Here is a 25,340-nt window from a genome sequence, read left to right as displayed (position 1 = left end):
CAGTTACACAGAAGTACTGCGTCACTAGTTATCATACCTGGACACCTCACGCACAACCGTTTAACCGCCATTACAGAAGAATGCGCGACATACAGTCAACTGTGCACCATGGCAACAGCACGTCTACCTAGGTACCAGCTAGTTAGCGAACTAGCTAACGTTAACTCTACTCTGAGGGTTAGATAACCAAATAACACGGGAACGTTACCAGCTAGCTATTAACTACTATCAATCCAATTTTGGCTAGCTTACCAACTAGCTAATTAACAAGCCAATGTTTTTAGAAAGCTAACAACTTACTAACAAGTTAATGTCAGCTAATAAGCTAATGTTACCAACTAGTTAGTTAACCAACTAACAAACAAGCAAATATTACAGACAAATAAGCAGGCTAATGATACAAATTGGCCAACCAACAAACTAACAAGCTAACATTACCTGCTAGATAACCAACTAACTAACAAATTAACATTACCAGCAAGATAACCGACTAACTAATAAGCTAATGCTGCCAGCTAACTAACTAACTAACTAACTAACACACTGAAAATACAAGCCAGGTAACAACTCATTTAAAAAATAAAGTTACCAGCTAGTTACCAACTAACTAACTAACAAGCTAAGGTTACTAGCTAGCTAGTTAAATAACTATGTAGATACTGTTACCAGCCAGCTAGCTCCCACTGGTTAAAAGGAGCTAACCATGAGTTAAACTGACTACAAACACCTGCATGCTTGTAAGAAATAGAGTTGATTTGAATAGTTTCTGTTTTTGGCTCGTGGACGTGGCTGTGAACGTCTTTATATACACTAAAGAAACTAACCGGCTGTGGAGGCAACAAGTTGCCCACTTCCTCATGTTTTGTGTTTCCACCTGTAGCTGTCAAGTTGTCCCGAGTGTAGAAGCTGTTCCCTTTGTGTTTGTATTGTGTTTGTACTGGAAGCTGACCGGCTGCTGATCCCCTACAGATATGGCTGAAGATGTCCGTGGATTCTGATAACTCCTGTGTTTTGCTGTCATCGCAAGACTCCAGGACTTCCTGCGTCTTCCAAATCGCAGACGAGAAAGATGACATCCCAGGAGTGGGAGAGGAGAGGTAACTGAGTCCGAACAGTCACTGTTATATTTTGTCTGAACACGACACTGTGAGAGCTGAGAGTGAACCAGAACAGATAAACAAGGAGCTGGTGATTCACTACCAGAGACACCAACACACTGTCTCAAGTAGCGGGTATGGCTGCTTTAAGGATTGACTTTAGATGTTAGTCTTGACATACATGGCGAGACCCCTCTGTACTTAAAGGAGTTGTTATGACCTCTGACCTCTGGGAGGAGCCTCAGGTCTTCACAGCAGGGACTCGTAGGTCAAGGCTGAAAACAAAAGTCGATGAAACTTTTTGCTGTTGTTGTCTCCTCTGTGTCTTTTATTTCCTCTAGCAGAATTTCCCCCCGGCGATCAATAAAGTATTTCTGATTGTAACATCTGTTTTAAACTTGGCTCACTACCTGCAGCTCTACCTTTGTTTGTTATTAAGAAGGATTCAGATGCAGCTGTTTCTCCTCCTGCAGTGTTCTGGAGATGCTGAGCTACTCCAAGTTCTCCGACCTGGAGACATGGCTGTGTATGCCGTCCTCGCTGCTGCTGCCCAGGGCCCTGGACTCCACCCCCTCCTCCTCCTCCTCCACCACCTCCTCTTCCTCTCATGCATCCCACCACTCTTCAAATTCCCAGCCGGTCTCCTCCTCCTCTTCCCCGGCCTCCAACTCCCGTCGCTCCACCTGCAGTGAACCAGGAGAGACCGACACTCCACTCAGGTAACGTCAAGTCTTGGATTATTAAGTTCAAAGGTCAACTGAAGATTTTAAAGACATCACCATGTGGTTTAGCTGGTTTGTCCATCCGCATTTATTTTATATTACTGCTGATTAGTTTCTAATGATTTACAGTTTTTAATTTGATGCAGTCATTGGTTTCCTTTTGGGGGGTTTAGATGCTGTACGACAATCAGACAATTACTTAATTTGAAGTGTACTGAGGAAATCTTAAGAAAATCCCTTTGCAGAGACTTGAAAGCTGTTCGAGCTGGGTTTAGTCTATCACAGTACCCCCTCAGACTGCATGTTTGAATGTTTTACAGTAAATGCCTGCAGACTGGACTGGGAGATAATGGTTCTGATCTTAAGTGCCAGTTATCTAAAGAATTGGTCAGTTCAGAAACCTCTCCTCCTGCAGCCTGCAGAAACATTGTTCCTCAGTTGTTGTAGCTCGTAAAGTATTTGTCTGGCACCATGGTGATGGCACTTATGTAGGGAAAGATAAGCCCAGAGCCTGCAGGGAGCCTGAGAAGAAACATTGGTGTTTATAGATGTGGGGGAAATGTACTGCTAATGTAAGGAAGTCTGGTCATTATGACTGTGTTGTGTAGCTGGGGGGCTCCTTCGGTGGAGGTTTGGAGAACGTATAGGAGCAGATTAGTTTGGACTGTCTGCTCATTCTGTGGGTTACTGAAAAAGCAACAGATCAGAGGAAAGTTTTGAGGCTGCTTCAGGAGGACGTGACAGACCTCAGGAAGGCTGTTCCATCAACCAGGAGCATAACAACTAAACGCAGCTTCTCCAGGCCAGACCAGAGAGGTCTGAGTGGCTCGGTGGTTTTAAACATGTCTGACATGCTTTACAAGGCCTGTTAGTGCTCTACTGACACAGTGTGATGATCCATGATCAACGCTGATTGATAAATATCAGGTCCTGTACAACATTATAATACAGTTCAGTTGCATTGATTTAGTCAGACGTTGGGCATTAAGGTCCTTGAGCTTTTTTGCTTAATGGGATGAAGCAGCCGATCACACAATTTAAATGAGCTAATACAGCAATTGATGCCTAAATATTGTCGTTGGAATAACAGCATCTGTAGCAGCTCTTTGTTTCAAAGAGGCTTTTCTGAGCCAGAGGACAGTTTACAGACAGTTCACAGACTCCTTGGGTGGCACCAACGGCTCAGAAAGCTAAATATGCTCAGAGATGCCGCCTCTCATCTTCTGCAGGTCTTGTTGCACATCTACATGTGACTGACTCACCTGTAGGTGGTGCAGTTTGAAGTGGAGCTGCTGTAGCTCTGCAGGTAGAAGATGTTATCTGAATCTGCTTTCAGCTGCTTCTCATCATCAAAGCAGTAACGTTGAGCAGCCACATTGTATGGATGTTGGATTTTCCTACTGGAAGTAAATGCAGCATCAGTCTCCCCCTCCCTGGGTCTGTTGAAGGTTTCCTTTCATTTGACACAAAGGCCTCCTGACTGATCTGCCTCTGCTGGATAAACTGTGATATCTGAAGCACTTGACTATTGATTCACACACACACACAGGGAGGTAAGGTAACACCCCTGTTAGGCATTGAACACTTGAGAGGACCTTTTCCTTCAGCTGTTGACCTCCACACAGTTGTGTGTGATTATGTTTCCTGCTCGGACCCTGAAGATACTTCTAAAACACTCGGCTGTTGCGTTCACGTGATACTTTTACAAAAACACAACCACTAAACCAGACTGTGGCGGAGACGTCGGGATCACGATCGCGTGTGTTGTTTTGTAACGCTGGCGTGATGCAGTGAAGCGGGTCGATCATAGATGTTGAGTTGGGCTCAGCTGCTGGACTTGGTCTTGAGGAGGAAAAACAAGGGGAGCAGTCGAGCCAGAGGATCATGGAGGAGCTGCAGCTACGTTGTCTCGGAGGCCAGGTATCAGGACCACACAGCAGCTGGATTTACATGTGTTAACAGGATGCTTCATCAGCAGTCACTGTCTGTACAGTGGCAGCCATTTTGGACCTTATCCTGTTGTACTGTAAACTTGATTCCCAGTGTCAGTTTACTATTGAATAAATCAGAAAGCTCTTCAAACGACCTCCGAGCTTTGAACGTATCACACGATGTTCATCAGCAGGTGGAGTTTGACCAGTTGTCATGGAACTGAATGCAACCAATACCGATTCTGATACCTCCACTCAGGTTATCTGCCAATCAGCACTGCAGCAATTTTTCAATATTGATATAAATAAATAAATGTCAAAAAATGGTGATCGCAATTTCCTGAAGCCCAATGTGACTTTTTTAAAAATGTGATTTTGTTCAACCAACCGTCCAAAAGCAAAGATATTTGATTTACTGCCACATAAAAGTCTCACATTGAAGAAGATGAACACGATGATATTTGGCATTTATGCTTTAAAAATGACTTAAACAATTTGATACTGATTGATTATCAAAATAGTTGCAGTTGTAGATCGACTAAATGACTAACTGATATACAGCATTTGTCCCATTGCTGGAGTTCCAGTCAACACAGAAGCTGCCAATCACGTTTTTTTATTGTGGGTCAGAAAAAATGCGTAGTTTGACGAGCTGTTATTTCTGTAAGTCGACTCACAGCAGCGCGTTCCTCTTCCCTGCAGTGAACTCACCTGTGCAGGTACTCTATATGAAGACACTGTAGTATAAAGTACTTTCTTAGGCGCAGCAGCAGTCCTGAAAGTCTACACAAAAATATGATGAATTTTCTGTTCAATCCCTGCAGGTCATCGGAGAGGGAGTCCACCTTCCTCACCCCTGCACTGAGGAGGGAGGTGCCATTTCTGGCCACCTCCCTCCTCCCCATCCTCTCCTCCACCCCTGCTTCTGCAGTGCTGAGCTCAGGGACGTCAGGGGGACACTCCACCTCCCACAGCGGGGTCAGCGTCAGGAAGCGTCGGCGGCTCGCTGCCAGTCCTGGAGGACTCCACTGGAACTCTGCAGGTGAGAACAGACTGGGAGGCGTCTCCATATACAGACACCTGACAGCCAATCACAAACCAGGAGTTTCCATGACTGTGATACACCCCATGCCTACCTGATTTGTATGACTTAGGGTGTGGAAAATATTAGAAACACCTCTCATAATATAGTTGAACAGCAACACGAACTGACACTGAATCAACGCCTCCGTTTGAAACGGAACAATATGACCTTCATGAAGGAGGATTTCCTGCAGGACTGTTGTGTTACGCTGCATTAGCTTTAGCTAGCTGGACACTGATAGGCCTTTTCCACTGCAGGGGGTTGTTGATGTTGACCCGATGTTGCATGAATATGATTCATGTGGTGACATAAACGAACAAAAGTGCTCTGATGCTAGCGAGGCTAATTTGCTAACCTGAATCTTTTGTTTATTTAATCGTCCATACTGTTAACGATTGATACAAAGTAAGATCCATGCAGACTGTCCTGAAGGACTCGGCTGGCTGAGAGCTGGCCTCTTCTGTCCCCCTCCTACTGCAGCTGGAGCCTCTGCGCTGTCCCACCAAAGAGCACATAAAGTGACAGTGTTTGTCCGTCCGTCTGTCAGAAGTGGTATCTGCTGTAGTGTATATCCTAAGTGTTCTAGTTTATAAAACATACTGGAAACACACAGCAGAACCTAGAACCAACACTGTATAGGTTCTTGAAAGTTCAGGTCATGGAAGCGACAAGTTGTTGTAGTGTGTTTGGTTGAGAGAAGAGACCATCGTGTCAGCAGGTTGTTTAAAGTCGTGGACACAAACATGAGAGCGAGCGTCTGAACGTAGAATCAGTGTGAGGCTGTGGACGTGCCGTCATGTCAGGAATGTTTATGACACAAAGTGCACAAACACACACTCTGACTGGTGGTCTTGTTTATACTGTCCAGGGGCTTTGCTTCCTGTGTTAGTGAGTCCGTCCTTTAGCTCCACCCTTCTGGAGAATGATAATGAGCTTCCTGTTGGACAGATTACAGCCAGTCTCCTCGTCTTCATCTCCATCTTTGTTGCTCCTTGTTGTTGAGTTTGAAATGATCTTCTATATCAACCTTTTTGGCTTGTGACCCTGTAAACAAAGCAGTGTCCATGTGGGCCACGTGTCCCCACACTGACACACTGGTGATTCTTTAGAGGACCCCCGGGCTGCAAGCCACAGGTTTATATCAGGAAGGTCTGTCACTAAAGTTTATGATTTTCTGGTTTTGTTTTCATCGCATCACTCTTCGTCAGTTTGCTCTCTTTGCTCTGAATCCTGCGTATCAGATCCACTTTCCTGTCACACTTGTAGTTTCATCTCACAACACTGGAATCATCTAAAATGTGACTGTCAACACCATAACTAGCTACCTGAGGCCGTCCCACAGTTACACACACATCCCTCGGACTCTAGTGTTTGACTGGTTTTGGGTAAAAACAAATACCAGGATGACGTTGTGACAGTGTGAAGAAGCCTTTGAATCATCGTTTAAACCATCATGTAGGGAGATAAACTCACGGACGGAGTTTTTGGTGGCTGCTCTCAGCATGTCTTATGGAGGAATTTGTATTAATGATGCAAGTATTTCTAAAACCCCTGTGTCTGCTGGCTCTGAGACTCGGTGAACAAACAGCCACAATCAGACATTTACTCTTTGTTTTCCCTCCTTCTTCTTCTTTGATTTCTCCCTCATGTCATTTGTCATGTTCTCAGCTTGTTTTGAGTTTTTCCTCTTTTGCCTCGAGGCGTTTTAAAGCCTCTTGGGGAATCTGTTTCCTCTGGTCCGCTGGATTTATTTGTTCCAGAGTTTTTATCCTTTGTGCAGTGAGTCGTGGCTGCTCACAGACTCTGTTGTCCATATTGGTGCCGGTAAGTGTTGATTGTGTTTATGAGGAGAGTTAGTTTGAACCTGAAGGTTACTGAGCTCACCGTTCAATAGTTGTTACGTTTGAGTACGTTGGCTTGCATGGAAATCATTTTTTCCTAATCTGCTTTCATTTAATCTTCTCTTGTTCTTAAAGATGTTGAAAAGAAAAATCACAGTTATTCATCATCTTTTAAAAGGGAAGAAGGCAGCGTCCATGTTTGTTGTCAGTTTCCTGGCAGTGATTGAAACCTCTTGAATACCAAACATATTGTCAACTCAACTTCCCATGAAGAAAACACGACCTCAGAGCTTTCAGGTCTCTGTGCTGCGTCACACGTGAACTCTACCCTGAACTCTTCTTCTGGTGCACATGTCGGCTCAGCTGTGCAGTTCTTCATGGAACAAAAGCAAAGAGGAGCATCTGCCGTTTGTGTGTGTTTAAAGCCGAAGGTCGTGAAAATGGAATCCATAAAAACTGTTAAACAACAGCAGCGTGGAGCAACAACACCACACACACACCACATTCTCCGATACACACTAACTGTTGAGTGGAGCAACATGAAGGTTTCACTGCTGGTTTTCAAACTTTACGCAAGTTAACACACAACTGAAATCTAAATGTATTCAACAGTTTTTCATTGAAAGTCAGTCTGGATGTGAGTCGGACGTTGTGTCCACCAGAGGGAGCCGTGACTCCAGCTGTGTGAGGAAGAAGATCAGAGTTAGTCCTGGTCTGGTTCCACTCACTGAACATACTAACATGTTCTATATAATTGACAGTGTTGTCAGATCAGATCAGAACCAGCTGCGTTCATGTAAACCTGTTCCTGCACTTTATTTCAGTATTCTTTTTAACTGTTTTAACATTTGAAAGCTTGAACTTTGGCTAAATCACCTCTGAATCATTTTTATGAATTATTTAAATATTGAATGTGATCCGTGTTTTTTTATTGATTATATTTTGTCACATGACAGCAAGCATATCTTAAACTCACTGAATCTGAAAGTAAAAATGATGAACAGACTGGCGGCAACGCTAATAGGGTTGATTCAGCTAATCAAACAGGAGCTGTAAACTACTACTATCAAAGTCAGAATTTATTTAGATTTTTAACAGTGGCTTTAATAATCTCCCTATGATGCCTAAAAATGCCTAAAAACTGAAATCAGAGTGACTTAAGCTCAGAATACGGTGCATCGTTGTTCTAATGGATGTATAAACACGTCCAGGGAGCTCCCTCTGTTTTATCTCTGAGCCTCCTCATGTAGTTTTAATGCAGCAGCTCAGGTAGTCAGCTGGAGCCTGCAGCCTGACACCTGATCTCACACACACACACACACACACACACACACACACACACACACACACACACACACATACACTCTGAATGGATGGAAGCATGAAACCAGCAGAATAAGGATGGAGCGTCTGTGCTGAAATAATAGAGCAAAGCTCAAATTTGAGTTTTGAATTTGACGTTTCAGTCGTCGTGTCATCTCTCTGTGTGTGTGTCGTGTGCTTTCTGTATGTGTGTGTGTGTCGTGTGCTTTCTGTATGTGTGTGTGTGTCGTGTGCTTTCTGTGTGTCGTGTGCTTTCTGTATGTGTGTGTGTGTCGTGTGCTTTCTGTATGTGTGTGTGTGTCGTGTGCTTTCTGTATGTGTGTGTGTGTGTCGTGTGCTTTCTGTATGTGCGTGTGTGTCGTGTGCTTTCTGTATGTGCGTGTGTGTCGTGTGCTTTCTGTATGTGTGTGTGTGTGTCGTGTGCTTTCTGTATGTGTGTGTGTGTCGTGTGCTTTCTGTATGTGTGTGTGTGTCGTGTGCTTTCTGTATGTGTGTGTCGTGTGCTTTCTGTATGTGTGCTTTCTGTATGTGTGTGTGTGTCGTGTGCTTTCTGTATGTGTGTGTGTGTGTCGTGTGCTTTCTGTATGTGTGTGCATGTGTCGTGTGCTTTCTGTATGTGTGTATGTGTGTGTGCGTGCAGGTGTACAGTAACAGCAGGGTGACTCTGGTTTCTCTCGTCCAGGTTCGGTGCAGCGCGACTTCTGGTCACCTGATCTGTCTCCCGTGTCTCGTGGGGGGAACGCAGCAGCAGCCGGAGGAGGAGGAGGTGGGGGTGAGGGGAGCCTCCCCCTGGCTGAGGGAGGGGGGACGGCGACAGCCAGCGACCGGGCGGCCTTGAGGAAGACGGTTTCGGTTGACGACCGACTGCTGCAGCCCGCCGGCGGAGAGCAACCACACCTGAGACTGCTGAGTCGACTGGAGAGAGGCAGGAAGAAGCTCCGCAACATCCATGTGAGTGTCTGCTTTATTAAAACATTTATTAGATATGGCTCATAGAAATGAGAGAATGCACTTGAAATTACTTCTTGACACAAACCATTCTTTTAAGTAGAAGTCTGTAAGTTTTCTGTAAGTTTTCCACGGTGGACGGCCATTCCAATCCTGCTTGGACTACAACAAAGATGGCAGGTTGCTATCTCATGTTGTGTAAATATCTTACAACAGAGTCTTGTCCTACTCGCCACTCTGCTGCTCTCACTTGTCAAAGTGTCTCTTCCACTTTTTTCCTTTGGTTTTAAGCTACGTTGATGAAACCTCCTGCAGATATTTCACATTAAAAGCCTCCTGGTGACCAAAAGAAAAAGAGCATGATCTATATTTTTCCCCGTTTTTATTGTGTAACATCTGCGGGAAGTGTTGGCTTTCGTTGACAGTAGCTCACACTGAACAAAAAAACAGCAAAGTAGAAGCTAGAGCCAGATTGATACGGGATTTGTGGTACGAGCCATCCCTCTCCTGGAAGGCTTTTAATAAGGTAAGTTAACACAGATAAAAAAAAACAGCAAAGTAGAAGTGATTGAGATAAATTTAGTGAATTGAAACAATATCAGTGTTAAAGAGAGCAGAGTGGTGAGTGTGACACGACTCTATTGTTGTACTGAAGGGATTGGTTTTATACATTATAGTGAATATACTGTACCATGTGAGCCGTTATAGTGCAGCTGATTGTGCTTGACACCATTATTTAAATACCGGCTTTTATTTGAGAATGGTGTGTTCGGAGTGTATGTGTTGTTTGGGGGTTCATGGTTGTTTTTAATTAATGTTATTGTGCATTGTATGATTTGGGCTTGTGTAGCAGTATATGTTATGTTGATTTTAAGCGTTGACACTTCTTCAAAGAGTGATTGTTCCCTGTTGACCCTCTGTGGTTAAACTCTCCCAACCTCATCGTCAGTGTTGGTTTGTTTTCTGTTTTGTTGTACCGCTCTGAGTGTTTCAACTGTTCTGACCTGCACCCATTGAACCTCTCCAGCTACACACTCGTGTTTGCAGTGAGTCAGAGGCTGACACGCAGCCGGCTCTCCAGCCTGTCATGCTGCACTACAGATGGATGAATAAATCAGCTCAAATTAGAAGCTTTTACCAAATTCACAACTTCAGACTGTAAAGAAGAAAACAATGTGTCTGCACTGGAGGACAAAGATCCGCAGAATCGTACGTCAGACCTGAAATGATGTTGAAGAAGTAGAGTGTGTTTGTTCAAAGCTGTTCTGACTCAGCAGCGAATATATTGAGCTGTCGAACCTCCTCGTTACAGAAGCTGAGAGTGGCAAGAGTTTTATTTCATCTAGGTCTCAATTCTTTGATAACCAAATTTAAGGGATCGTCATTAAAACTGTTGGTTACTGTTTTGAATTTATGTAAGCCAATATGTCCATGACACATTTAAAATGTTTTCTCAATTATCAATTTTGGTATCAGTCAGTTCTAGTTTCTACTTTGCCATGTTTTCTATCGGTGTGAGGTGACTGTCAGTGGAACTGACCACTGATGTGTGACATTAAAACGCTGCCAGGTAAGGCAGGGATTAATGGGAGGGTAGCTCTGGACGTCATGAGGCGTCGCTGTCCTCCACTCTGACACTCTACGTGTATAAAACCAGCAGTTTGATAGGAACTTGACAGGAAATGATAATTGCTGTTGTTGGGACACAATAATGACCTTTTAGAAAACGCACCTTCTAGAGTCTAAATGAGGCTTTAGGGTCATCACACGTCAGGAGTGTTTCTGGACATAAATGTTTTGTTTGTCAGTGTGACTGAGATCTGATGTTTGGACCCTCTCACTGATGAATCAGTGATGGAGCTGTGATGTGGGCAGGACTGATGCATCTGATGTCTGAGTAAACTGGCTGCTTGGTTCCTTTTTAAAGGACTGAGTGGGATTTGGGAGGATATGACTGTGTTTTATTTTTGTGGGTCTCAGAAGTTCAAGTGTGTCTTACATCATCAGTGGCAGCTGATGATTTTTGTCAGCGTTTCTGTAATTTTCACATTTGTCTCCACTGAAAGAGTTTAAACTGATGCTGTATTCATTGTGGCTGTGAAGTTGTTGTTCAGTTGTTATTCAAAGGAAAAACACAACTGCAGGTCACTCTAAATGAACACGAGTCGAACAGCACTTTAGGAAGATGAATCCTGAGGACTTTGGTGATCATCTGACACAACATTCAGCAGCAGGTGTCTAAAAGTTCAGGTCATGACAGGATTCCTTTACAACCAATCACCGACTTGTCATCAGCTTCTGTTGGACGTTAATAATGTACTATGGTAACGCAGCATGCTACTTTGCGAAACTGTAGGCGATTCCAAACTGTGACTGTAGCGTCTCGTCTCTTAACTTTGGACCTGTTTTGTTGTTGATCTCGGGGGTTTGAATGTTTTTCCCTCTGAATGGATGGAGTGTGTTTTGGAAGCGAGTGCTGCAGGTGAAGTGAATTCCTCCGTTCTGGCTGTGTGGTGATAAAAGAAGTAATTTCAGTGTTTTGCTGTTGACTGATGGTTCTCCTGCTGCCGCCTGTAGAGGCTGATTGATTTAGCTCTCTCTCTGTCCTTTCTCTAACTCATTTTCCCGCATCTCCGAGGCTCGACTGTCACACTTTGTCCCAGTGAATCATGGTCCGAGTTCTGTGTGATCTGTGACTCACACAGGGGATGTTGGCGAAACACATTGTTACTGCACACTCGCTCTATAATCTCCTTTCATTTCCCACGTTTCCTCCTTCAGCTCTGCAGCGGCAGCTTCTGGTCTGTGGTTTCATGAACGGACTCAACAAGTGAGCCCAAACAGTCCAACAGATAACTGATTTAACTGTGTGTGTTGGATGAAGCTAAGTGGCTAACACACATGACTGTGACCACTTTGAAATACAACAGCTGCTGGATGGACTGTGATGAGATGTGGTTCAGACCTTCATGGTCCCCTCAGGATGAACTGTAATAACTCTGGTGATCCTCTGACTCTTCATCTAGCACCATCATCAGGTCAACATGTTCCTGTGTCCAAGACTTTGATTTATGACCAAATACCTGCAGAACTGATGACGTTCATCAGCCTCAGCTGGACTAATGCTAACACGCTAAACATTTTACCTGCCAAACATTAGCATGTTAGCATTGTCATTGTGAGCTTGTTAGCATGTACGGCCTCACAGAGCTGCTAGCGTGGCTGAAGACTCTGTCTTCAGTCTATTTTAATGTAATAATATTGAGGAGCAGCAGTCATTTCCCATGTTGCATTGCTGCCCTGGACAGATTCTGAACAGACCTGACAGAAGCAGTCCACTACCTGACTAGTGAAGTAGATTGTGAAGCTTTAATGAAACCACTCATTCATTGGAGGAGGTTTTTTTCTCTTTGTATTTTATGTATTACGTATCACTAGTATTCATGCTGTCCGTGTTGTCGTTCTTGGGTAACTGCCAGATAAGCCACAGTCCATTTTCTACCTTGGAGGTTAATAAAATATTATTTTCTAGTCAAAATTGTTGACTCATTTTGTGTTGATTGTTTCAGCACTAAATACTTCTGGAGCAGACGGAGCGTTCCTCTCCTTCTTTAGGCCGTCAGTAAAGGTTTCAGTGTGAGACGTGCAGTATGGACATAGAGGTGCAGCTGGTGTCCTCTCAGCCCGCTGACATTCTGCTCCGTTGTCTCAGTAAATAATAGATTTCCAGGCAACACAGGCAGCCAAGAGACAGAAGCATCCCAGTGTCTTCGTCCCGTCTCTCTGCAGATGGAAAGTCCTCCAGCGGCTCCCGGGTGTTTACCTCACCGTCGTAAAACAGAGGAATAGTGGTCTTTTGTCTTTGTGGAAAGTTTGTGTGCAGGGTGGAGAGAGGACGCAGCAGGTGTCCACAGCCGCAGAGTCTGAGTGAAGCGTGTTGCATTATGCAGGACGGTGTCACTTCATGTTTCAGCTCATTATAAACCTGCTGTTACTCTCTGGCATGGTACATGTCCAGATGTGACTGATATTATTCCAGAGGTGCATTTCACACCTGCTTTCCGATGAATTATTGAACAGATAATGAGTCGGGTTTAAACGACAATGTGTCCTGAGGCTGTTTCTGCACAAAGGGTGAATGTGTGATGACTGCACGATGTGCACAATAAATCAATACACGGACACCAGCAGGCGGTGCACATTGTTCTGTGAGATGTTATTGATTGTCACATGACACAGGTGTTACAGGTTTTTTGTAATTATTGTAGTTATTTTGACCAGACGCGTAATTTCAATGTCTTTTCTACACACACACACACACACACACACACACACACACATGTTTTAAAGGGTTTCACCCACTCCACAACCTACAAAGCAGCTGTTTATCTCCTCAGCACCAGCAGGGGGCGAGCTTGTCCTCTCCTCTCCTCCTCCCCTTCCTACCTCCCCACCCCCTCCTCCTCCTCCTCCTCCTCCTCCTCCCCTCCTCTCCTCTAGAGGAGTCTCTCCTGCTTTGTTCTGATTCTGATAGTACGGTTCAGTAAATAAATAATTCCCAGTCTTATTGTTTTTCTCTGAGCTTGAAGCTTTTCAATCCAGAGTGGAAAGTTTGAGAAGAGCTGTGACAATTTAATCAGGCTGCCTGAGAGCCAGCAGCTGTCTCACTTCACCTTTTCCATCAGGACAGAAAGAAAACAGTGTTTTACTGGTGGAGGAGATGCAGGCAGTAAACTGAGCTGCTGATGCAGATGGAGGCAGTGAAACACATGATTAATCATGAAGAGTACAGTTGTGACTGTGTGTGTTCACTGACACACGAGCTGGCAGAAGCAATCTTCTCTGGTATGAAGAGGCGGCCGTCGTTCTTTATCTTTCTAATAGATATTGTGACCCTGGTTGTCTCTCTTCCTGAGTCAACAGGTACATTTCCATAGAATTCAGACGACCGGCTCAGCGCTGCCACAGACTGAAAACGTAAAACTGAATGACGGGAGTTATGATTCTGTTGTTGTTCTTATTATCTTTTATGTCTTTCTTTAACTTCACTGGAGCTTCAAACTTTTTTTGGTCGTTTAAAGCAAAGCAATGTCTATGATCTGTAGTAGTTCTTTTTAGAGGTCTGAAGAGGGAAAGTGTTTTCTGCTTCAGGGAAAATGAGCCGTTGTGCTACTTCACACAGCAGAGGCCGATTTAATGTCTCTCTTCTTTGCTTTAATTAATCAGAGCAGCACGATGTCTGGAAAAGAGTTTCCTATAAGATGAACCTTCAAGCAACATAAATCAGAGATTCAGATACATCAATACACACCACTGATGGGACAGCCTCCACTAATCTGTTGGGAAACGTCTTGTTGATCAGTCTTGTGACTCTTGTGGTGGTCTAACTCCTCCTGCAGGTCAGGAGTTCAGAAGGATCCAGACTGGATAAACTGCAATCAAAGCCCAACCTAATCATTATTATATGATTATGTTTGGACTTGATTGCTGGCTCATTAGTGGCTGTCGCTGCTGAACGGAGGAGGTGATGCGAGGTGAAGCGATGGCTGGAAGCCGCCGTCTGTTTGCTGTCATTTGGCCCGTATGGAACAGAAATACATGTTCCATACATGAGTCCAGTACAGGAGGGATTTGTGTGTGTCCTGTTTACTCGTACATTTTTCTCAGGCCCGTCCTTGTACACAAACACTCACAAACACTCACACAGTGGTGTATTAAGCAGCCGGTCCCGCGGGGCTAATCATATCAGGGCACAAGTCAAGCAAGTCTTTCTGAACATCCATTAAGCTGCTCCGTTGCACCAAATCCTCCATGAATCACCCCACCGTGAAATATTAGCTCCATAAATTCAGCCTGCCATCTTATTAAGCCTAATCCCTTAAAAAAACATGGTGCGGGGCCCCCACCGCCACCTCCCTCCACCTCCCTCCACCTCAGGAGTGTGTGTCCGCATGATATGAGAGGACTGCATAAACAAATGTGGAGGGCTGCAGTCGCACACTCGACATGTTTTACTGCAGACTGCAGCACACAAACACCAGCAGCAACATAATGATTATTTTCATTATGCTTGAATCCACCAAACATCTTTCAGTTAATCAATGGATTCTTTAATCTATAAAATGTCAAATTAATGTCCATCATAAACTCCCAAAACCCAAGATGACACTTTCAAATCACTTTTCTGTTAAAGATTCTGAATGTAGGACGATATGAAACATCGGAGAAGCTGCCACCAGACGTCATTGAAATACCAGACAGACGTATCACCGTTGTTTTTATGTCCAAATGTAAATTGTGACCTTGTTTGTAGTTCATAGTTTGTGCTCAACAAGACTGAACAACTTCTGTCATAATGAAAGTAAGGACGATCCCTCTGGCAGTTATTGACGTGTTGATAAACGGCTGTGAATGTAAAATGACTCATCTTTTTGTTGTTCTCATGCATATTTACCGCTCTATGAACACGACAGTCCACCGAGCTGAATCTGTCAGATTTTCTGGGGTGATGACGTTTGTCCAACACTTCACGCACAGTGATGACTGAATCGCTGCATAAACGAACAAACAATTGATTTTCAGAATTGTTGCTGATTCATTCTCTGTTCATTGACTAACCAGTTATCAACTAGTCAAGTTTATTTGTTATTTCAACTGTAAAAAATATGTATGAATTAATTGTAAAATGTGTAAAACTGTCAAAACAAAAGCATCAAGAACTTTTAAGTGAAATCATCACAACCATCAAAGATCTTAAAGCAGAACAACAACTCAATCCTCATTCTGCCTCAGTCATGATACAAGAAGAAATAGGGTATATCAAAATGTAGGTAACCGTGGCAACGTGCTCTGTTAGCAGTTAACCTGCTGGGCTTGGTCTGACAAAATACAGCTTTGACTGATTGAAGTTAAAGACGCGTTTCCAGGTGCCTCGAGTGATGTCACTTGAGTTGGCATCGGTTGAAGACGACAAGTTAGAAAGTGAAAACAATCTGTTGTGGAGTCAGACAGAAGTGAGCTGACCGGACCGCTGTAGCTGCTGCAGGCTACATTAGTCTCACACACAACTGTCAGAGGGAGAGTTGCATTGTGGGTAATGTCGGTGGCAAAGAATAATGTGTGGAATAACTAAGATGACATGTTTTGTCATCTTGAGTCCGACAGAGTTACAGGACTGTGATGACACATCAGTTGAGTTCGGGTCTAAAACTCGAGAGCGACCCTCAGCAACGTACAGCTTTGACTAAAGTTAAGTAGCTGAGCCTGAGTTCAACTTCGACAGATGTCCTGAAATGGCCCCCGTTCAGAGGATGAACCCTTTTGTTTTAGGTAACAACGTGGTCTCTGGTGCCACCCTCAGGACAATCTTCACCCTTTGTTTTGCCCCACCAGCGGTAAGTTACCTGGTCTGCTTGACTCTGGTCCGTAGTGAACGTTCGCCGCGCTGCACCCAATCGATGCCCACGTCAGTCAGCTTGTCACTCACCCGGTGGGCGAGCCTGCCAGGCAGCGCTCGGAGGTGCCAGAGCTGGCGGCCGCTGCCAGGAGGGACGGCTCAGCCTCCCCCGTCTGCAGGCTCCTCGCCCGACCATGAATGCTGGCATTGCTGGACTAATTAACCCGGGGAGAGGCCAACAAGCCTGCTACAGTTCAGACTCTGACAAATATCAAAATAAAGCCTTGTTCAAATTAGCAAGGTGAAGTGAGAAGTAGAGGGGGGGGGGTCGGGAGGGGGGGCTCAGCTGTCTGCGGTCAGAGAGAGAGGGAGAGAGAGAGAGGGAGACGGAGAGGGAGAGGGAGAGAGAGACAGAGAGAGAGAGAGAGAGAGGGAGACAGAGAGAGAGACAGAGAGAGGGAGGGAGAGAGAGAGAGGGAGACGGAGAGGGAGAGAGGGAGACGGAGAGAGAGAGGGAGAGAGAGACAGAGAGAGACAGAGAGAGAGACAGAGAGAGGGAGAGAGAGAGAGAGAGAGACGGAGAGAGAGAGAGACAGAGAGAGACAGAGAGAGAGGGAGAGAGAGACAGAGAGAGAGAGGGAGAGAGAGAGGGAGAGAGAGAGGGGGAGAGGGAGAGCGACGCAGAGAGAGAGAGAGACAGAGAGAGAGAGAGAGAGACGGAGAGAGAGAGAGAGGGAGACGGAGAGATAGACAGAGAGAGAGAGAGACAGAGAGAGAGAGAGAGGGAGACGGAGAGATAGACAGAGAGAGAGAGAGACGGAGAGAGAGAGAGAGGGAGACGGAGAGATAGACAGAGAGAGAGAGAGACAGAGAGAGAGAGACGGAGAGAGAGAGAGAGGGAGACGGAGAGATAGACAGAGAGAGAGAGAGACAGAGAGAGAGGGAGACGGAGAGAGGGAGAGCGACACAGAGAGAGAGAGGGAGACGGAAAGAGAGAGAGAGGGAGAGAGGGAGAGCGACGCAGAGAGAGAGAGAGACAGAGAGAGAGAGACAGAGAGAGAGAGAGAGAGGGAGACGGAGAGAGAGACGGAGAGAGAGACAGAGAGAGAGAGAGAGGGAGAGCGACACAGAGAGAGAGAGGGAGACGGAAAGAGAGAGAGACAGAGAGAGGGAGACGGAGAGAGAGACAGGGAGAGGGAGACGGAGAGAGAGAGAGACAGAGAGAGGGAGAGGGAGAGCGACACAGAGAGAGGGAGAGAGAGAGAGAGACAGAGACAGAGGTTATGTTAGTTCAAATTAGTGGTACAGTGGTGAAGATGGCCAGGTAGATTGACTGTGTGTGTGTGTGTGTGTGTGTGTGTGTGTGCGTGCATCTTGTTCCTCCATACAGCTCATGTATAGAAATAAAAACCAATATGGCCGCTGTTCCCATGACGGTTTTGTCAGTTTTCAATACGTAAACTGAATTCTAGTCCGTTTTATTCCTCCGTACGTTTTATGCATCTTGACTGGACATTGATTGGACTCTTCTGTGTAACGTGTGACAGTTGTATCACTAACGATTATTTCATTATTGATTAACAATGATTAATCGTTGTCTGTCACAGTCCTCACATGTTTACAAGAGAGACGGAGAAACTGCAACTACAGAGTATTTTGTGTGTTTGCTTCTTTAATTAGAATTTAAATTTCTGATCAGTTATCAGAATTGTTGATTCACAGATTTGAGATGGTCAGATTGTCAGTACTGAGATACGTGAACTGAACAAAGTGGGAAACTGCTCCAGGATTATTGATCGATTGTTGATTATGATCAGAGAGGTAAGACACCAGCTGTTCCTGCTTCTTCATGTTCTCCATGCTGTAAAACTGCAGCTGAGTGGGACTGAGAGTGTTTTCTCATGTCATTGTGCTGCTTTGACTGCTTCCTCTGAAGGAGCTGTGTGATTATTGATCGCATGTTTACTGTTCTTTTGATGGAGCTCCATTGTTCTTTGTCAGTACCTCTCTGTACTTTCACGTTGTTTCTGTTCACGCGATGGAACTCAAACACGCGCTCACTTTATTTCCCAGCTGTACAAGTAAAAAGTGATCTGACGTTCTGATCACTCACCATGTCGTCATGAGGACGGCTTGTCCTCCCAGAATAGTCCAACTGGCTGGTAAACTGGTCCGAATGGCTGCTGGTTTAAGTAGCCACAAAAAAAAGTTTTAAAAAAAGTTTGATTTTCATGTCGTGGATTTTCAAGAGAGACGGTGTGTGTTCTTACATAAGGTCTGGTTCTGCTAACAGTCGTCTCTCTGTGGACACACACACACACACACTCCCAGAGGGACGTCCCCGGGGAACTCCAGCTACTACTGCAGTGAAGTCATCACACACACACACACACACACACTCGGCCTGGCTGGCAGTTTGCCATCGTGGCTTGTTGACTGGGACCTTTGTGACTCTGAAAATAGAGAAGCCAAATACTTTTTTGTATTTGTACCTGGGATGTTTGTTGCGTTGTATTTAGTGTTTTTGTATTTCGATCTTGTTGCAGAAAACACTGAAACACTGATCTGCTTTTTGTCCAAAATGAGTTTTCTTGCTAAATAAATAAATAAATGGTAAAAACTCGTACAGTTTGGAAGTTCAGAGGACGACCGCTGCAGTAGAGACATGTTGACTGTACAGAAACACTCAGGACACGGAGACAAAGAGACATCCTGTTACAGCTGAGAAACACCTGTCCAGATGTGCGAACAAAGACCAGCAGTAACACACTGATTCATTGTGCATGATGTGCAGAGGACACAGAACTGAGGTGTCTGCCGATCAATCAATCGTAGTGTGACATCATTAACAATGACCTCGTTAGATACAGGCCCTTTGGTGGTGGAAGTCTTTGGAAACTCAAATTTGAATCTTGGTGTCACGATTCAAGAAGGCGGCGCTAGTGTTCGGCTCTGACTCCAGTTCACTGTTCACTCTCGTCTTCAGTCTGCAGAACTGCAGTTTGAAACACAGCTGGCAGTTTAGCTCTCTGGTTATCTGGATTAAACAGCAGAGAGCTTTCTTATTTCAAATAGTTGACTGCGTTAACTTGGGGGCACGTTACAGTCTTCTGCCTGTATGAGATGAAAGTATAATTTACGGTCCAACATGTCCAACATCAGGGGTTGGTCTGTGACTTCTGGCTGTGTTGTCATTAATGTTATTTCTCCAGCAGTGAAACCGTCACGTCTTTAGAAATGAGAGTGACTGTGGAGCGAGATCTTCTTCACCCGTCACAGTTGGTCGGTGCGCCGTTAACGCTAACGTTATCTCAGGGTTAGCGTCTGTAGTTTTAATAGAATCTGGGTGCTGCACTGCGCCCTCGTAGCTTTGCCTTTTTCATTTTGTCAATATATGTAATATGATATATGTAACGTTATTAATGACGTGCAAAAATGTATTTTTGGAATCTGTGAATGGATGCTTTCTCCCCTTCACTGTCATACAGCGCCTCTCCTCTCCATGAAGCCTAAGAGTTCATATTTAATGAATACAGTAAATGCTCCAAGTCTTGACCTTACACCACCCACACACCCACCCACACACCCACACACCCACACACTCATTGATGAACAGAAAGGTTAGCCTCTTCATCAATGTGTTGTCCGTTCCAGCCAATCACCCGGCAGTATTAATTGAAGCCCGCCGTCCGTCACCCCGTTGTCTCCCAGCAGAGACGACGTCCTCTGACATTAAAGAGTGGGTGTCCTCTCAGGGCAGCTGAAGACAAACACGCTGGACGTCTTGACATTCACAGAAATACCAGCGGAGTGAAAGAGGAAGCGAGACGGCGGCGGGACGAGGGCTCGATTCAGCGTCAGGTCAGCGCTCAGGCTCCTGATGGAGCTGAAACACCTGATACTCGACTAACTGACAGTGACCTGACTCTATTTTTATAGATGATGAAGAGGAGATTTGCCAAATGAAATATTCACTTCCTGTAGGCTTTAAAGACGACGACTGTTTACACTGAGTCACTTCATGTGTGCTGGGCGGATCAGACAGCTTTCTGATGTCACAGATTGTATAAATACGTGTAAATGTGTCCAAGAAGCTTTTGAGTCTGATTGAAATCTGATTGTTCGGTCGGAGGTTTGAGACGCATTCAAGCGTTCAAGATGTTAAAAGGGTCTCATTAGCTTCCACAAAGTGCTCGCTAGTCTTCCTGTTGGCCGCACAAAAGCAAAAACATCAATAAAACAAAGCAAAACAAACAAAATATAAAGATGTGGAGGAGTGGAATGACTCTACATATGAAACTATTGACAATAGTAGTCTACAATGGAAAACTCACAAATACACAGAAACGAAAAAGAAAATAAAAAAAGGTTCCAAAACAGCAAGAATGAACTAACATCTGTGTGAGATTGATCAGATTGTGTTTTAGGATTGATCAGATTGTGTTTTGGTCCTTGTGGTGTTGGTGTGTTCGATGTTTTAGTCAGAAGACGGTTTGTTGATGGACATTAAACCACCAGAAGAGCAGGACTCACTGTGTGTTCTGCCTCTGACAGAGTCTGGCCGGAGGCATCATGTTTTCGTGAAAGGTTTTTAAGGTTTTTACAGATGTGACTAATGCTAATGAAGCATGCTAATGTTAACATGTTCAGGTCATACTTGCAGCCTGATGCAGCAGCTATGTTTGTTTAGTTTGATTACGGTTCAGTTAGTATCTCATTTACAGCTGGCCACATAAAGGTGTGAGAACAGAAACGTTTTCTGATTCCTAATGAGCATCAGGGGGCTGCTAGCAGCTAGCATCACCGTACACCTTCACTGTCTGTCTGTAAAGCTGCTGCAGTGAACAGTGGAGTGGGTTCTTGGTTCTGCCATCAGCTTGTTTGTTAACAGACAGGATGCTTCTTGAGTCTCCATGAGTCTCTTCCTTTGCGGTAGAGAGCCTGTTACATCTGTTTTGACAGAGTCACGACTGTGTGTCTCCTGTTATTGATGATCTTTATACTCGTGTGTATGTTTTAGAGTTGTGTGTTTTGGTCTCACACACATAAGTTTCTGATTTGGTGTGGTTTTGTTCGACATTGCAGGCGTGCTGTGTGGTGTATCTGAGAGTGTGTAGCTGCTCGCTGGCAGCAGAAAGCAGTCAACAGATTTCTCCCTGTGGGTTGAGCGATAATCTCATCTTGCGGCCAGCGGGGGGCAAAGCATCGGTCTTCACCAGAGAACGACACCGCCAAAACTCCCCGCTGCTGCTCTCATCACAATCCAAAAGCAGCAGAACAGAACGGACCCGAGCAAAGAAGAAGATTTAAGTGAGCAGAGGAGAAACGGCTGTGAAGGAAGAACATTCCCACTAACAACCTTTCCTCTGTCTGCAGTCACTAAACCACTTTATTTCCTGCTGTCAAAGCTGCACATCACTGTAATAATAGAAATCTGGATCTGCATTAACAGCCGTGCTGATGGAAACACCTCATTCCTGTCGAGGAGGATTGAAGCTTGATGTTTCAGACAAACGAATCGAATTAGTTCTGACCATTAAAATTCATCATGCTGCTGTCGTGCCAATCAGACAAGAAGAAGAAGAAGAAGAAGAAGAAGAGGTCGGGGTGGGTGGGTGGATGGGTCGACTGGTGACCAACAGTCAGTGTTCCTTTAATTATGACCAATATCATTCCCTAAACTTAACCAAGTAGCTTTAGTTTCCTTATTCTGACTTATTTTGTCATTTAGTTTGGAGGATTCGTCTTAATTTCAGTGTTCAAGAACTATGGCAGTTTGTGTCAAGTAGTCCACAATTAATGACATGTGTTTACGTTCAAGTGACAGAGAAGTCAGAAGGAAGTAGTTTAACTTTATTATAAGTCTGGAGTGAAGTGATGTCAACAAGATGTTGGATCACTGTTCGTTTCCTGTTTCCTACCAACAGTTAACGTTGGTTTATTTTAACCATGACGACACTTTAACCAAGTGGCTGCTTGTTCCTGAACCTCCCTAAACCTAAACCACAGTCGTGAAGCTCAGAAAACACTATTATCTAACACACTTTTACACATGATAGCTGCGTCGGATCAGAAAATATGTGTCGTACTGGAGGGCAGTAAGTAACATGTAAGATGGCGGGAGAGGAAGAGAAATGAGAGCTGACTACATGGCCGCGCCCTGCAGCGATCTCGGGTGAGGAAGTTCACCAGCAGAGACACGAATATGGAGGATCTCTCCAGTGTTCGTGCATCTTCAGGAGGTGAAGAGGGGGGAGGAGACCTCAGAGAGCCAGGGTGAGCACGAGTGTACAGATAGCAATTTTCCCTCACAGCGTTGTCTTCAGTTGTCATGGCGACGGAATATTTTCACCCCCACGCTGCTCAAATCCTGACATTCCTCCATCGAATCAAACCAAACCCCCCCAGTATCCTTCACACATGACACTGAAGGTTGAAACACAGGAACTGGGGGCTTCAGTCTGCCAGTAGTTCAGTCTACAATACTGTAATATTTCCCCCCGGGGATCAATAAAGTATTTCTGATACAGGTAGATGCAGCCTGTAACACCACAGTGCACCTCTAAAACACACACACACACACACACACACACACACACACACACACACACACACACACACACACACACACACACACACACAGACTGAACTGTGCATTTTACTGCAGTAGTTTTTATTTATTGCAACTTGTATTAGTATTTTCACAGTAAATGAGTGGGTGGACATGTGGAGCAGGGGTCAGTCGGTGTGATGGTTACATCTTATACACACATGTTTATTATTTGTTTCTTCAGGATGTTCCTCATATTGTTCTGTAGTCCTCAGGTTAGGGTCAGTTTAGTTAAGTGATGCTTGCAGTCCACTCGTCCTCTCCTTTCTAAAAACAAGGACAGCACAGCTGGATGAAGACATAAAAAAATAAACATCACACAACTGTGATGTACATACAAGTGAAAGACAGATGTATGAATAAATGTGCGTGTGTGTATATATATATAAAGGAAATGTCCTAATTTCAATCTGATGAACAGGTAGATGATAGAGTGATGTTATGTGTCATCATGTGTCAGCGGTGAATGAATGAATGAACGCTGCACCTGAATCAGTGATGTTTGATTTGTCAATTTCCTGCCAATAGAGGCCTTCAGAACACGGCTCGTAGCTGCCTCTATGAAAGCTGAGTTTCTGTGTTTTTGCTGTGACGTTAATGTGTTTTCCTCAGTAGAGACATTAGTGTGGAGTGGAGTAGAGCAGCTGTAGTATTGCTCTGCATGATCCTGCATAGAAATTGATCATTTTCTGCTCTGTGTCTCCCTCACAGAGTCTGGGAACCACGGGCAGATACGACACCAGGAAAAAGTAAGTGTCCTTTTATCGGCAGCAGGAAGCAGTTGGATTTCTCAAACATGGAGTTATTCATAGTCTCTCCAGTTTTCCTACTTCTATAAGCTCTAATGCTCATCTTTCATTGTCGTCCTCAGTACTGAAATGTCCCTGTTACCCTGTATTGTTACTCATTCGGTATTTTCTTGCCACTGAAATATTCACCAGGAATATTTCCCAGAGCTGTGAGCAGTAAGTCGTGATTTGATAAAACAGGAACTCCTGGACTTTTGAATGATCTGAGAAACCAGATTATGTCTTTTTGTTTTTCATTTTCTCTCAATGAGATCAAATAGAAGGAATATCTTTAGCTGAAGAAGGTAACTGCAGCTCACAGTGTTTGTTCTGACTCAGAGAAAGGAAGCAGAAACTAAGGCTGCAGTGAGTAGTCCAGGTGAATCAGACTCTGGTTCATCTTCCCCCTCGGTATGATTTGTTTGGGCAGATCTGAATACGGCAGGCGTACTCTGGTACCCTCAAGGGGAAGTGGTCTGGGTCCAGTCACAAACCAGTTCTGGAGTGGTTTGTTTGCAGTGGGAACTCGATGAGATGAGTGAAATGGAGAATGAATAGAGGTCTGACCTGGACGAGGTCAAGTAGCTGCTAGCTAACAAAGTTAGCTTGTAAATGTACTTACCTGAAAACATGAACAGCCGACTCCTAGCGTGTCTTTTAGTGCAACCGAACGTCACCATCCTGATTGACAGGTCGCTACCACGGCGAAGGTAGCCCCGCCCTAAAGCACACCCTGCTTTAGTGTCTATTTTACTCTAAATGGGACCATGATTTACTAAATGAACGTCGTGCTGTATTGAAGAAGACTTGAAACTAGCGCCTGAGACCATAAACTCATGAGGAAAATGTACAGAGGTAATAAATCAAGTGAGAAGTACAATCATTTTCTCATCTCAGGTTGGTGCTTGTTTAAATCTTTTTACTTGATGAATTCTCTCCTGTGTTGTTTATCAGTTATGAGGCTGCTGTGAGCTCATAGTTGTTCCCAGAAGGGCAAAATGTCCATATTTGAAACTAATAGAGACTTTGAGGGGGACAAGATAACATTAGGCCTGGGACTGAAGGGGTTAACTCCACTGGCAGGCTGACAGATGAAGTGAAACATGATGTCAGATTTCCACATCACGTCATGAACTCATGAAATACGTGTCTTCGGCCTGCTCCTCTCTCTGTTGCATAAGTCCTGGTTCATGTTCTCCTCGGGTCGCAGACGGGTTTCACTTATTGAATGCTGTTATGTATCCAGACAGCACTAATGGATTTTCATGGCCACGAGCTCTATGGAGCTCTGTGGATGATTAAAAAAAGAAGATAAAAGGGTATTTTATCCATCAATAAAAAGCTATTTCAGTATTATCAGTATTTTTATATCCTTAATGATTTCAGACTGAGGCACAGTCTCACCGCCTCCTCCTCTGAACCCTCCAAACTCACTTCTCCTTCAAAAAAGACTCTTTTAGAAAGTTTCACATCTCGTTCTCGCTGATTGCATAACGTGACCTGAGTTCACGTCCGTCTCCTGCCTGGTCTGGCTTACCTTATGTTTCCTCCAAAGTCTGTCTTTCTGTTTTAATGTTTTGCCCTTTCGTCCAATTGGAAA

At 44.5% G+C, this 25,340-nt stretch overlaps 1 protein-coding gene across 1 annotated transcript in view; it reads left to right on the top strand.

Moving 5' to 3' along the window:
• Window positions 1–8,922: 8,922 nt before the first annotated feature.
• The window catches only part of ankfn1a (ankyrin repeat and fibronectin type III domain containing 1a), a 64,110-nt gene continuing 47,692 nt past the window's right edge, over window positions 8,923–25,340 (top strand). The window contains exons 1-2 of the mRNA XM_070927415.1: window positions 8,923–8,949; window positions 23,664–23,701. The gene's annotated coding sequence lies outside the window, so the exon portion shown is untranslated. The remainder of the gene's footprint in view (window positions 8,950–23,663; window positions 23,702–25,340) is intronic.

This window comes from Enoplosus armatus, chromosome 20, assembly GCF_043641665.1.
Source record: "Enoplosus armatus isolate fEnoArm2 chromosome 20, fEnoArm2.hap1, whole genome shotgun sequence".
NCBI lineage: Eukaryota > Metazoa > Chordata > Actinopteri > Centrarchiformes > Enoplosidae > Enoplosus > Enoplosus armatus.
The sequence above is the reverse complement of the archived record's forward strand: the minus strand, read 5'-3'. Positions and strand labels throughout refer to the sequence as shown.